This window comes from Pelophylax lessonae, assembly GCF_965119305.1.
Source record: "Pelophylax lessonae genome assembly, chromosome: 6".
In the NCBI taxonomy this organism is placed as follows: domain Eukaryota; kingdom Metazoa; phylum Chordata; class Amphibia; order Anura; family Ranidae; genus Pelophylax; species Pelophylax lessonae.
Genome location: NC_138773.1, coordinates 86,058,311 through 86,070,321, shown reverse-complemented (window position 1 = coordinate 86,070,321; position 12,011 = coordinate 86,058,311). Strand labels below are relative to the sequence as shown.

Below are 12,011 nucleotides of genomic sequence, written 5' to 3'. Positions count from 1 at the left end.
TGAGTGTTTTCAGGCATTTTTTTGGGGCGTTTTTTTTTAGGCGTCTGGAGGCAAGCATTGACATCTAACAAAAACGCTCGTAATTTTTTTTTTGCACTTTAGGCGACTAAACGCTCATATGTGAACAGGGGCCATTGAAATGAGTGGGATTTTGCTTGTTGGGCGTTTGAGAAAGCTGAGCGTTTACGAGCTGAAAAACAATCATGTGTGAACAGGGCCTTAGATCTAGGGGATGGAGAAAATAGGATTTAATTACGCGATCCTCCACTCTACTAGACTGGTCCCCACAGCATCTTCTCCTTCACACTCCAGAAGCCTAAGGTCCCTGACATCATCAAGGACAATGGAGGTTACATGGCCATGCACTGGACGTGATGATGCCGAGGGATAGTCCACCAAGGAAATGTGGGGGAGCATCATCTGCCAGGGAATGGGGGATCAGGTAAGTAAATCTGCTTCTCCTCTTCCCTAGACAAAAAAAAGGTAACCCTTGCAGTGGAGCTGTGAAATGTTAAAGTCTCTTTAACATTGCACATAAATCTGGGAGTTTCTGCTCTGTAAAAAAAAAAAAAAAAAAAGTGCAGGAATCTGAACTGAAGGGATTTTCTTAACTAGAAAGGGTTGTGGCATGTGGCCTGGAATGGTTCGGGGGGGGGGGGGGGTGCACTCACTTGTCCCCTCCCTTTCTTGATCTGCTGGGCTGCATACACAGATAAGGGTCTAGCATGGATTTTGAAGGGGACATTTTTTAAAAAAAGCTTTTGGCCGTGGGGTTTCCCGCAAAATCCATACCAGACTCAAGGGGTCCGTACCTTAACAACCAGCTATTGTAGGCATTTGTGGTATGGTTTTAACAAGCCAAAAGTGCTTGTCAACAGTGCCACAAATGTGCATAATATGGGGAGCATTTTTAATGCTCATTAAACGCTCATCAACCGCACCTATTAATTTGCATTAACGCTATAGGCATGTTTGATAAGCGTCCGTATTTTGAGCAAGTGTGAATGAGCCTTTAATCTGATTAGGGCTGTACAGACAAATTATTTATTTTTTCTTTGCTTAATTGCACCTGAGATCAATAAAATAATTGAACAAATGGCTCACTATATTGAAAACCACATGAGTACTATATGGAAGAGATTAATTTCATAAGTGCTCACACAATGCCTATCTGTGACTGATGGTACTCTACTGCAAGCTAATGGTGTGGTTTCTACCATCGGAAGCCTTTTGTTGTTCCATATAAACAATTGCTACTTATAATTTAAATACGCTAATAAAATAAAGAGATGTGTTTCTCCTTTTCAGGACTATGGCTGCCTATATATGAATTTAGCAGGTTGAAAAAAAAAAAATAAGAAAGAAAGAAACTACTTGATTTTCCCATCCACATAGAGTGTATTCTGGCAGCGGGGAGATTTTTTTCCTGCCATCAGAATACACTGAATCAGCGCTGCCGCCAATAGCCTGCATCACTGATAGAGCAGGGTAGATCCAACAGGGTGGTTATACAGAAGTCAATCAGTAGATCAGGAAACCGGAGGAATTTTCATCTATGTATGGCCAGCTTTAGAGACATTTGATAAGAAAACATCGAACTTACAAGTGGATACCTGGAGATGCCTAGGAACTGCAGGGTTACTACAACATATCAAGATACTTTCCATTCAGTGAAACATGTGCAAAAAAGGAAAATGCAGCTGAGTAGTTCATTACTAAAAAATATAGCTGATTGGTTGCATTACTGACTGTGGCCTTTATGTGCAGAGCTTTACCTGTCTGTATCTGGTTTAAATGGGCTGGATAGATGTGAGCCAGATTCTTTGTTTGTAGTTTTCATAAATACAAGAGGTACATGAACAGTGAGATTATGACTTCAAAAGCATATGCAAAATATGGGCTTGCATTTTTTAAACCCTGCCACAGGTTAACTTTCAAAGAGCCCTCTCACACCAGCAGCACTTGAAAATACCCGGCATTTGTTAGCAGTTATGCATAGACATTTCGGGGTTATCTAAAGCTCAACATAGTTCTAGCAGTTTTACAAGCATTTTATAAGCACGTTAAAGCTTTCTGAACATTGAAACTGCTCATAAGTGGTGGAAGATTACAGCAGGAATCGATGATGCTTGAATATCTGGTAAAACGCATAAAGCATAAAGCCCCAACTCACATCTGAGCACTGTCAAAAAAAACTTCAAGTGCTTTAAGGCATTGGTAATATGCTCTATTATATTTTAAATGGCCTGGCATGGGTGGCAAATTACAGGATCAAACCATTGTTAAAGCCCAACTCCAACCTTACTTTTTTTGTTAGTGCTACATACTTGCTTTTTATTTGTTTAGGCGGGTTACTTTGTACTGAGCATCAACGTTGGATGTGTTAGAGAAGAAGGGTGGAAAAAAAAATCCACTAGCAGAAATGATATGGAAACAAATGCTGAAACCCTACTATCTGCCAGATGGTGATTAAATGCTGTTTTCAGATGTTACAAAAAGCAATGTGAAATCAAAGCTAAAAAACAAATACACCAAATTGTATTTCTCTTGATTCTGGTTAGGACAAAGAAGCACAAATATTAACCGAATAAGTTAGAGGAGTGGCCCTATCCCCCAGTTGTTTTCATACAGGCTATCTGGAGACAGAGTTAAGCCCCGTACACACAGGCTGAATGTTGGGAGACTTAGGCAAGTTCAATAAAAACCAGGTGAGATTCGGCCTGTGTGTATGTCTGTTGGACAACCATGCTGGAAAGCCAGCAGCCGACCGGCTCCGGATCAGCGTTCTCAGCCAATGGAGTATTCTGCCAGGCGGCTGTCCCCATGGCAGAACACAACAGCTTAGCTGGGGAGATTGATGTACTAACTTCAGATGGTTAGTAAAGTGTCTCCGACTGGAGTGGTCCATTTTTTTTTTTTCATTCAACCCACTGGGTTGAACGAAAAATCAAAAACTGTTGGTGCGTACCAGGCTTTAATGTATACCTAAGGGCAACACTTTTTTTTTTTCCGTTTCGGAAAGAGTGGCTTTCTGTGCCCCTGTAAGGAGATTCCCCCTCTCTATTTGTCCCGTTTATCATTGTCATTGAAAGTGAAGCAAAGAAAATCCCAAATGTGGATTGTCCCTAGAAAGGTAATAGAGGGAAAATCTTCCAATGTTCTGGTGACCTGAGGGTTCCCAAGAGATTCCCTTAATTTGCAGGGATTACCTCTCACTTACTGTGTGGCTATGGGTCAGGAAGTGAAGGGAAATCTCTCCAATGGGAAACAGATGGGGGGGGGGAAAAAATCTGACAGGGGTTATAACCCTCATTTGCTCTATCCAAAATGACAAACATTTTTTTTACCTATATTTCTAATTTAAAGTATATTGCTTGTTCTGTGCTCCTTCAGGAAAAAACCATCATGCTTTGGTGTCATGGGAGTACACTATAATAAAGAATATATCCTTCCCATCTCCCCAAACGCCCACTAAAACCTCTTTGTCTTTTGGCCAGGGGCTCTTCTCCTTCCTGCAGCAAAGGGTCAGTGGTCTTCATTTGCCTCAATGCTTTGTGCAGTAATGTACTGTGAGCCTAAGCTGATGTGGTAATGTACCTCCCAGGGGACATGTCTTGTGCATGACAGCACCAAGGAGAAGGCTTGAGGTTGGCAACTGATCTTTTTTAAAAAAGCTTATTTACATCCCTTTTTATAAAATACAGATTTCACATAAAAGGTAATAAAAATCAAACATTAGAAAAAAAATGGTACACATTTGAAACCAAATAAAAGATAATTGGTGCAAAGCAATTATTGTTTCGCTTTGAAGACCCAATATGGTGTGGGAACACATTAGCCTCATTAGTAAAGGTAGTGGCCTTACTGCACAGTATGAAAATGTCATTCAAAGATTAGATATGCAATTTTTCTAATATAAAATAGTCTACTTCTAAATTCAGTGCTTTGAAGAGATGATTGGCCATAAAATACAGAAAAGCTGACTGTAAAATACATAACACAATTTTAGGAAGATGAATTTGTCACATGCAGTAAATAGCTTGGGTTGTAAGCTATATCTTGATTACGCAAGATGTTCAATTTCCAGCAAGAAGTGTCACTGTTAATGTACTAAACATTTTGGTACGATGAATATGAAGTGCCTGGAAAAATGAGATGTCTTGCAAACAGGAGTTCTTCTCTTCACATGTTAAATAACTTTAAAAATTGTACATAATTTATCAGGAAGATGCAGCGTCTCTTGCCATACTCTAGGGTATTTGAATACATTGTTACATTAATTTTCAAGAGGACAGGATTCAATGATAAATTAATTCTCAGGGATAAAAATCTACATTTAATTATATTTTTATGAGTAGCAGCTATGTTTCAAAGTATTTTTTACCTCAAGATTTGAAAGATAAGAATGTCATTGTATGAAAATTTGAGGTTTTCTTAATATTACTGGTGAATAGGTAAATAGTTTGAGCCTGGTATGATATGTCGATTGCTGATGTTTAGCGACCTGCATCCCACTGCTTGCTGCACACTTTTGTTGCAGCTGAGCAGCAAAACCAAATAATATGTTTTACATTTAATCTCACAGACTAGTATTTAATCATCTGGGTAAGCTTTTTAACCTCAGAACAACTCAGGACCCCAGCACAAGGCCCATTCACTGATCTGCTCTAAGCTGATTGCTTTGAGCACTTAAGGGTCCAGAGCTGCCAAGTGCTGGCTGCAGCAGGCAGGTAAGAAGCAAACAGGAGTCCCCTTTGTTCCTAAACTGTATGGGTTGTAGGCATGAGCACCTGTCACTTCAATGTACATTAGCCCATTCTGACATAATAAAATGTAATTAAAAGAAGGGATGCTTCAGTGTAAACGAACTTAAGCAGATGATCATTTCCCAAGAGTGTACTTCATTCACACAGGTGGTAGCGTGCTGACCGCATCCTTTGCCTTGAGCAATGGATTAAGCATACAAGGGTATGTGCAATCTTTTGTCCACAATTAGGACATATTGGAATGTGAAAGTAAGCATCCTCGATCCCCCTGATGCAGGGATGCCACTACCGTGCACATGGACTCCATTTGGAACTTCTGCACCCTCACAAAGCAGTTTAGCGCCAGAATTGGACACACCTTGCCCTCCTTTCTGAGGACTGTGGACTGTAAAAGGTTTGAATAAAACCCCTGAAAACGTTCTGAAGTCGGAACCGGGACAATCACCCCATGGCTCAGCAAGTCTTGCACTGCCCCAAAGAGACCCCTTAAGCAGTCTGGGGACAAATGCAAGTTGGAGGGAAAAAACCTTTCTGGAGGCTAAGGACGAAACTCGATCTTGTAGCCAGACCGTATGACTTCATGGAACCACGTGTCCTGTACCAGGGAGGTCCATGGGTCCAGAAACCAGTTAAGACATCCCCCCACCCCACAAACGGGTGAGGGCACCCCTTCCTGCTGAGGGGGGCTTGTCCGCAGGTCTGGAGAAACCCGCTCTCGGCTTGCCAGACCAGGTTTGTCTGGATCCTCCAGGGGAATCCCTGAAGTGTTTTGATCCCTTGTCTTGAGACCCTGAGGGACAAAAAAACGTATGAGCCGAGAAGGATGGACCATGTCTATGATGGGGCTCCTTGCCCTTACTAGCCCGTGGAAGAAAGGTACTCTTCCCCCCCTGTGAGACCCTTAATGATGTCATCGAGGGAAGCTCCAAACAGGCGATCCCCTAGGAAGGGGAGATCAGATAAGGTCTTCTTAGAAGTCTGGTCCACAGGCCAGTATTTAAGCCACTGCTGAGACAGGCACCCTCGCAATCAGAAGAGCCGCATTCAAAGAGGCATCACAGAAAAACTGCAGCCCCTGCACCAACTGGTCTGCCAGCACAGCCAAGACAGGGGGAAGCTGTTCCCCCTCCAGGTCCCGGCTTAAAACCTTGGCCCACTCGGTCAGAGTTAAGCCCCGTACACACACGTAGCGAATGTCGGCCGAACGATCGGCCGTCTTTTGTCCGGTGCTGTCCTGTCGGCTGAAAACTGCAAAAGACTATACATAAATTTTGTCGGCCAACAACAGCCAACTGCAGAAGTGATGTCATGTGATGGTTAACTTTCCATGTGTTTTTTCTTCTCTGAGCATGCCCAGTCTTGCTAATCGGCTGTTTGTCGGCCGAATTCTGTACTGACTGGCGAACAATCGGCCGTTCTGGTGTTGACCAACAAAAATTTTAATGCCTGCACACCCGATTCTGTTCGGCTGAAAATGCGCTGTCAGCTGTCGGAAGCATCATACTAACAAGCCTACAATCGGCCGTCGGCCGAATATTTACGGCCGACAATCGCTACGTGTGTACGGGGCTTTAGCGACACGAGGGCAATAGTAAAAAAATGACCTAAGTGTCGAACCAGCCACAGTGTACATATGGCGGGCCATAGCCTCCGCTTTTCTGTCGGCCTCAGACTCCTCAACTGGAGTCATAGCTGCTTTGTTTAATCTAGAAATCGGAGAATCCACCACAGGTGGGACAGTCCACTTTTTAAGCAGGGAGTCCTCAAAGGGTACCACATAGCAAAACGCTTAGGGACCACAAGGGGGACAACCCCACTGTTTAGCGACAAGTTTGTCAAAGTAAGCGGGAAAGGGGAAAACCGCTCTGGAGGGCTAGCGGATGCCAAAAGGAACCCCCCTCTTTCGATGCGATATCAGTCGCATCCTCCAATGTTAAAGTCTCACGCACAGATACAATCAGTACATCCACCAGTGCCTTTTTATGCACAGCAGAGGAATCATTCTCACTATCTGAGAAATCAGGGTGTGTGGACACAGACCCAACAGGATGACTCGCGTCCACGGCGGCCGAATCAGATTCAGGATCTGATAAGACAGATGAGGCCGGGGACACTTTTTGATAGACCGTTTCCCCCGGGACCAAATCCACCTTGGACACCAAAGACTCCAGAACTGCCGTCAGTGCAGTAAGGGATTGTTGGGACCCGAAGGGCGCGGCAGCGTCTGAGAGGGGATCAGGTGGGGAAATGTGCTACAGGGACTCTATGAGTGAAAAAAGGGGGACCCACAAAAAAAGGTGTAAAAACACTGCTAGGGACACCCCCACCGTGCTGGCAACACCACAGGTCGCTAGGCACAGAGCTCCAACCGATCCTATAGCAGAGAAGAAGACCCCACCAGACTCACCACCCACCGATCAGGCACCGCAGCACCAGGCTATCTGCACACACATGCGGCGTTCAGGAAGAGAAAGATCCAGAAGATCCAGAAGTCAGCACCAGAGTATAAGGAGGGGCTCCCACCACCGAAATCACCGCCCATATATGCTCCACAGTCATGGCCGCTGCTTTAAGCAAAGAGAAACCACTAGAAATAGGCACCACGTGGCTCCTGGGGGGCCCAGGAGGGGTCCCAAGAGCCCCAAAAACGACACCAGCAGGAAGGGGGGAGGCCCTGGCAGGAGCCCCCACCAGGTAAAGCCCCCTCCCAAAAGCTGATCGTCCGGTCGCCAGCTGGGCAACCCCCACCCATCGCTAGCTCAGCACCCCAGACCGACCTGAATAGGTGGTATGGCCACCCCATGGGGAAGGGGTGGGTAGGCAGATGAGGGGCAAAGTGTCCGCAGAAACCACGAGAGGGGGGATGCTGCATGGGGAGGAGAAGAACCCGGGGGTCTGACGTCCCAGGGAGGGGCCCACGTCCACCCCAAAACCTTCTAGGGGGGGGAGACAGCTACTCACCATACCAGGAACCGGGTGGGCACTGCTCTAGACAGAACCTCCTTTCCATCGAAATGGGGGGCTGTCGGCCAGGAGGAACACTGTGACTCAGGCCGAGGCCAGGTCCTATGCGACCTCGCGAGACATTTAACAGGCCAGCCCCTGTCCAGTGGGTTTATTTTGCGGACAACCTAGCACGGTGCTGAGGCCTGTGTGCACTCACTGGCCAGACTGGAGTGACCACTGGATTTTTAAAAAAATCCAGCCCGTCGCCCAGTCCAGCAGTTGATTGTAGATTCCAAAATTCATTGGAAATTAAAATCAATTTAAAAATTGCCAGGACCAAAGATCACAGCAAGGAACTAGGTCATTACTCCTGACTAGGCATAAAAAAACTGAGTGGCTATAGCTGAGAGTAGGAGTATACCCCCTGGGACTGCCCATAGGCGTAGTCAAGCTTTTTTGCTAAGAGGGAAGACAGCGCAGCGCCTTCTAAGTGCAGCAAGACATTTATTGAAGTATGTGCAGCAGTATTACACTCACATTTAGTCGGTGAATAAGATGCAGTTAGTCAAGTAATGTTGATCATCAGGAGCATCACTGGAGCGGGTCCTGGTGGTGGAGGCAGTGGATCCCGGTGAGAGCGGCAGGGGGGTTCCTCCGTGTGTACAGGGATGGCCTCGGTGGTGTCCGTGGGCTCCTCGTCAACTGGTGGAACGCTGGCACTCGTGGGTCTTGGGATCCTGACGTCACTCCTGGCGGTGATGCGGGATGCTACGGCGACGAGTTATCGGAGCATGCGCTCCTTCCTCAGGCCGTGAGCACATACTTCAATAAATGTCTTGCTGCACTTAGAAGGCGCTGCGCTGTCTTCCCTCTTGTCTCCCCCCAGAGATCTCTTCTGTCTCTTCCGCCGGCAGCCGCTACAGTGGACAGCTACCCCCTGAACTGTTTGGGGGTCCCCCCACCCCTGGTGTTTCCCTTCTCCCTTCCCCCCCTCCCCCGGGTCCCCAGGACCAGACTTTTTTTGAGACCTCTTCTTGCGCCAATTCACCACCAAACCATAAGCTTTTTTGCTGCCTAGTGTTCTACTCCTGTAGGCAGAATAACCCAATGGTTAAGAAGATCAGGAGCTGTGTCCGTCAATGAATGATCAAGAAAAAAGGATTTTATTTTCCCCAACTAAAAATGTTGGAAGAAATGTTAATAAAACATAATATATTAATGGTAATGAAGCCTGCAACACAGACAGGGACCCAGCTTCAGGATTACACCTGGGAGATGAGTTAACTGGTTTCTGCCATTATCTCTAAATAAATGCTCTTTAGTACACCTTTTGAATCATTTCTCAGCATTCATCATCATAAAACATCCGCTTGTCCTCAACTTAACAACAATTTTGCTGGTGAGTCTTCTAATTGCCGCTATTAAATGAAAACACTGAGCTGAGGTGAGTCAGCACACACATTCCCATATAAGAGAGCCAGAGAAAAATGTAACGAGAAAAAGGTGAAGATTCAGATTTCCGAGGAGATGAAAGATCAGAGGAAATCGCTGGAAGGAGGAGGGCATATCTTACACTGCACAGAAATAATCAGCTACTGTACATCTTACATGCTCATGTTCAGGTGTTTTAACCCATTTACAGCATTCGCCAGGGACTAGATAATGATTACTTTTTAAAGTATGGGAGCTGGGCCAAAAAATCTGCAATTGCACCTAATTACCAGAAGCCCCCATGAGATTTGACCTCAGTCCGCTTTATCATTATTCTTGTCAGTGCTGGAACCAGCGGCATCCGGCGTGCTGCAACCATGAAACATTCAGAGACTTGGAAGACTGCAGCCTAAGGGGAGTAATAATCCAGCCTCTTTGCATCATAACTAACGGCCATTAAACCTTGGAGAAGTCACAAATCGATGGGCCGTATAGTGATTTATTTATCACTACGCCAAAGCTAAGGGTCAGCATTGTGAATTTATTGGTAGCAAACAGAGAAATTGGGTGGTTTGTCTATAGCAGGTAAAAGAGAAGATTTCTAGTGCTGGGGATAGCAACCAATCAGGTATCTTTAAAGCATGGATTTAGGGTGGAGCGGAGACACCCCACTTTGCTACAGTTCACTAAAATTTACAGGCCATTTGACTACTTTCATTAACTGCTATTAGGGTGCATTGATTTCCGCTGAGTAGTTTTACATGTCAAGTTTAACTTTTTAATTTAATCTCTGAATTTTTGAAACTCATTTACAAACATGCCTGAAAAATGTACTTACTGGATTATTTTTTATATGTTACAACGTTGTATGGTAGATAGAAAAACTGTAGTATTGCTATGGGGATTCAGACCCATTCTTTTTCTTTACATAAATTCTCAATTGAAGCATAGAGAATGGTAAGTGTTTTAGAGACTAAACCCAGACAAAATGTACATGTTTTGTTTCACGGAAGAGTTATGACTTCTTAAAGTTTTGATTGCCATATGTGTCCCCGTTGTAGAGACGTTGTTGGTAAAGAGTAGTGCACCAACTTTATAAGAATAGACAAAGGATTAAGCATTATTATTTTCTTCCTTGAAAGCTGTTGTTTCAATTAAGTAATGCCATTAAACACATGAGGAGTTTTTTCTAGGTTGAATTCTGTAAATGGACATGTGTTCAATGACCCCTATAAGCACAGAACAGTGTGAAGAGAACTTTCCTATTCAGTGGTAGGTAACAGGATTGCAACTCAGGACCTGCTCCTCCTCAAAGAACGTCATGTTGCTCTGGCATGACAAAGCTTTTTGGTTTTTGTAAAACTGAGTCACAGATGCTCAACAACTAATTACAGGATATTATACAGGAGGGTGTAGGACACTGACTGGGGGCCACCAGGCACATAACTGCAGACCCCTAATGGTCCATGGTCTATAGTTTGAAAAGCACTGCTTGTAAGACATGTTAATACAGCTTCTATGGACCTCAAATTACCCATACATTCTTTAAAATTGTAACTCAGACAAGGTAGCCTATTAAAATGTGGTGCCGTTAGGACTGATGTGTGAAAAACAGAATTTAGAATTGGTTAACTTTTACCATTTTGTAAGGCTGGATTTAGATATGCATTCAGATTGATTTTCAGAGGCTATTAACAGGCAATGAAGATGTGATGTGATGCCTCCTCACTGCCCGTTTTAACCCCAATGGCATACATTGCAGGTAGTTGTGAGGAACTTGCAGCGCTTACATACAGTTACATAGTCAGTCTGGCTGAAAAAAGACACAAGTCCATCCAGTTAAACCAATAGAAGGAAAAACTATTTTATATATATATATATATATATATACACACACACAGTATGTACAGTAAATATATACACACACACACATATATATATATATATATACACACATGCACATATATACTGCTCAAAAAAATGAAAGGAACTCTTTGTAATCAGAGTATAGCATCAAGTTAAACTCTTGGGATATTGATCTGGTCAGAAAAGAAGCAAAGAGGGTTGTTAATCAGTTTCAGCTGTTTTGGTGTGTAAGGGTAATCCCAAAACTCACGGGTTTCAATAACATTTTGACTGTTGAAGCCAGATTGAAAATTATATTTATTTAGACAAACATGTAGATAGGATGCCATGTTTGGAGAGCAAGTCAATCACATACATTTTGTTGGCTTAATGAACATTGCTCTATCTGGCTAGGGTTTGTAATACATTTTTATACACTACAGTGGGTGGCACCTAGCTATCTAATTTCTTTTGAAGTCACATCTCATTCTTTGATAACATTCTTTGAAATGCGAAATGGACATTTAACATAGACATGTCACTTCCAAAGCTTGTTGGCTAAACAGGTCTTCGAAAGGTCAAGTAAGCAATCTTAACAGCTGTTATACAAAAGGACTTATCACACAATATATATCCAATAAATCTGCTTAATCATAAATCCATGCCCGATAATCATAAGTAAATATTTGATAAACAAAATGGCTGCTTCCCTTTTCCTAATCAATAATCCTCCTGTTGGCAATATATATTGCCACAAACAAAACTGTCCCTTCCTACATTGGAGTTCTGGAAACATATCACTGCTATCTCAAGCAATCCACACAATATTTGTAGTGAAGAGTTGGGCCTGTGACCATTAACAGTGTAGCGGTTTCCGCTCTGCTGTCCCTGTGTGGTGATCTCCCATCACAGTTACTTTTGGTAACAGTTAAAGCCACATATGGCTTTATGGAGGTGCTGATATGAGGAATAAGGAACAAACTAGGTCTCATAACACATACAAAACCTAACATAAAATGCATT

At 43.7% G+C, this 12,011-nt stretch overlaps 1 protein-coding gene across 1 annotated transcript in view; it reads right to left on the bottom strand.

Moving 5' to 3' along the window:
- MAD1L1 (mitotic arrest deficient 1 like 1) overlaps positions 1-12,011 on the bottom strand; it is a 1,208,181-nt gene that overhangs the window by 90,763 nt on the left and 1,105,407 nt on the right. The gene's annotated exons all lie outside the window — the stretch shown is intronic.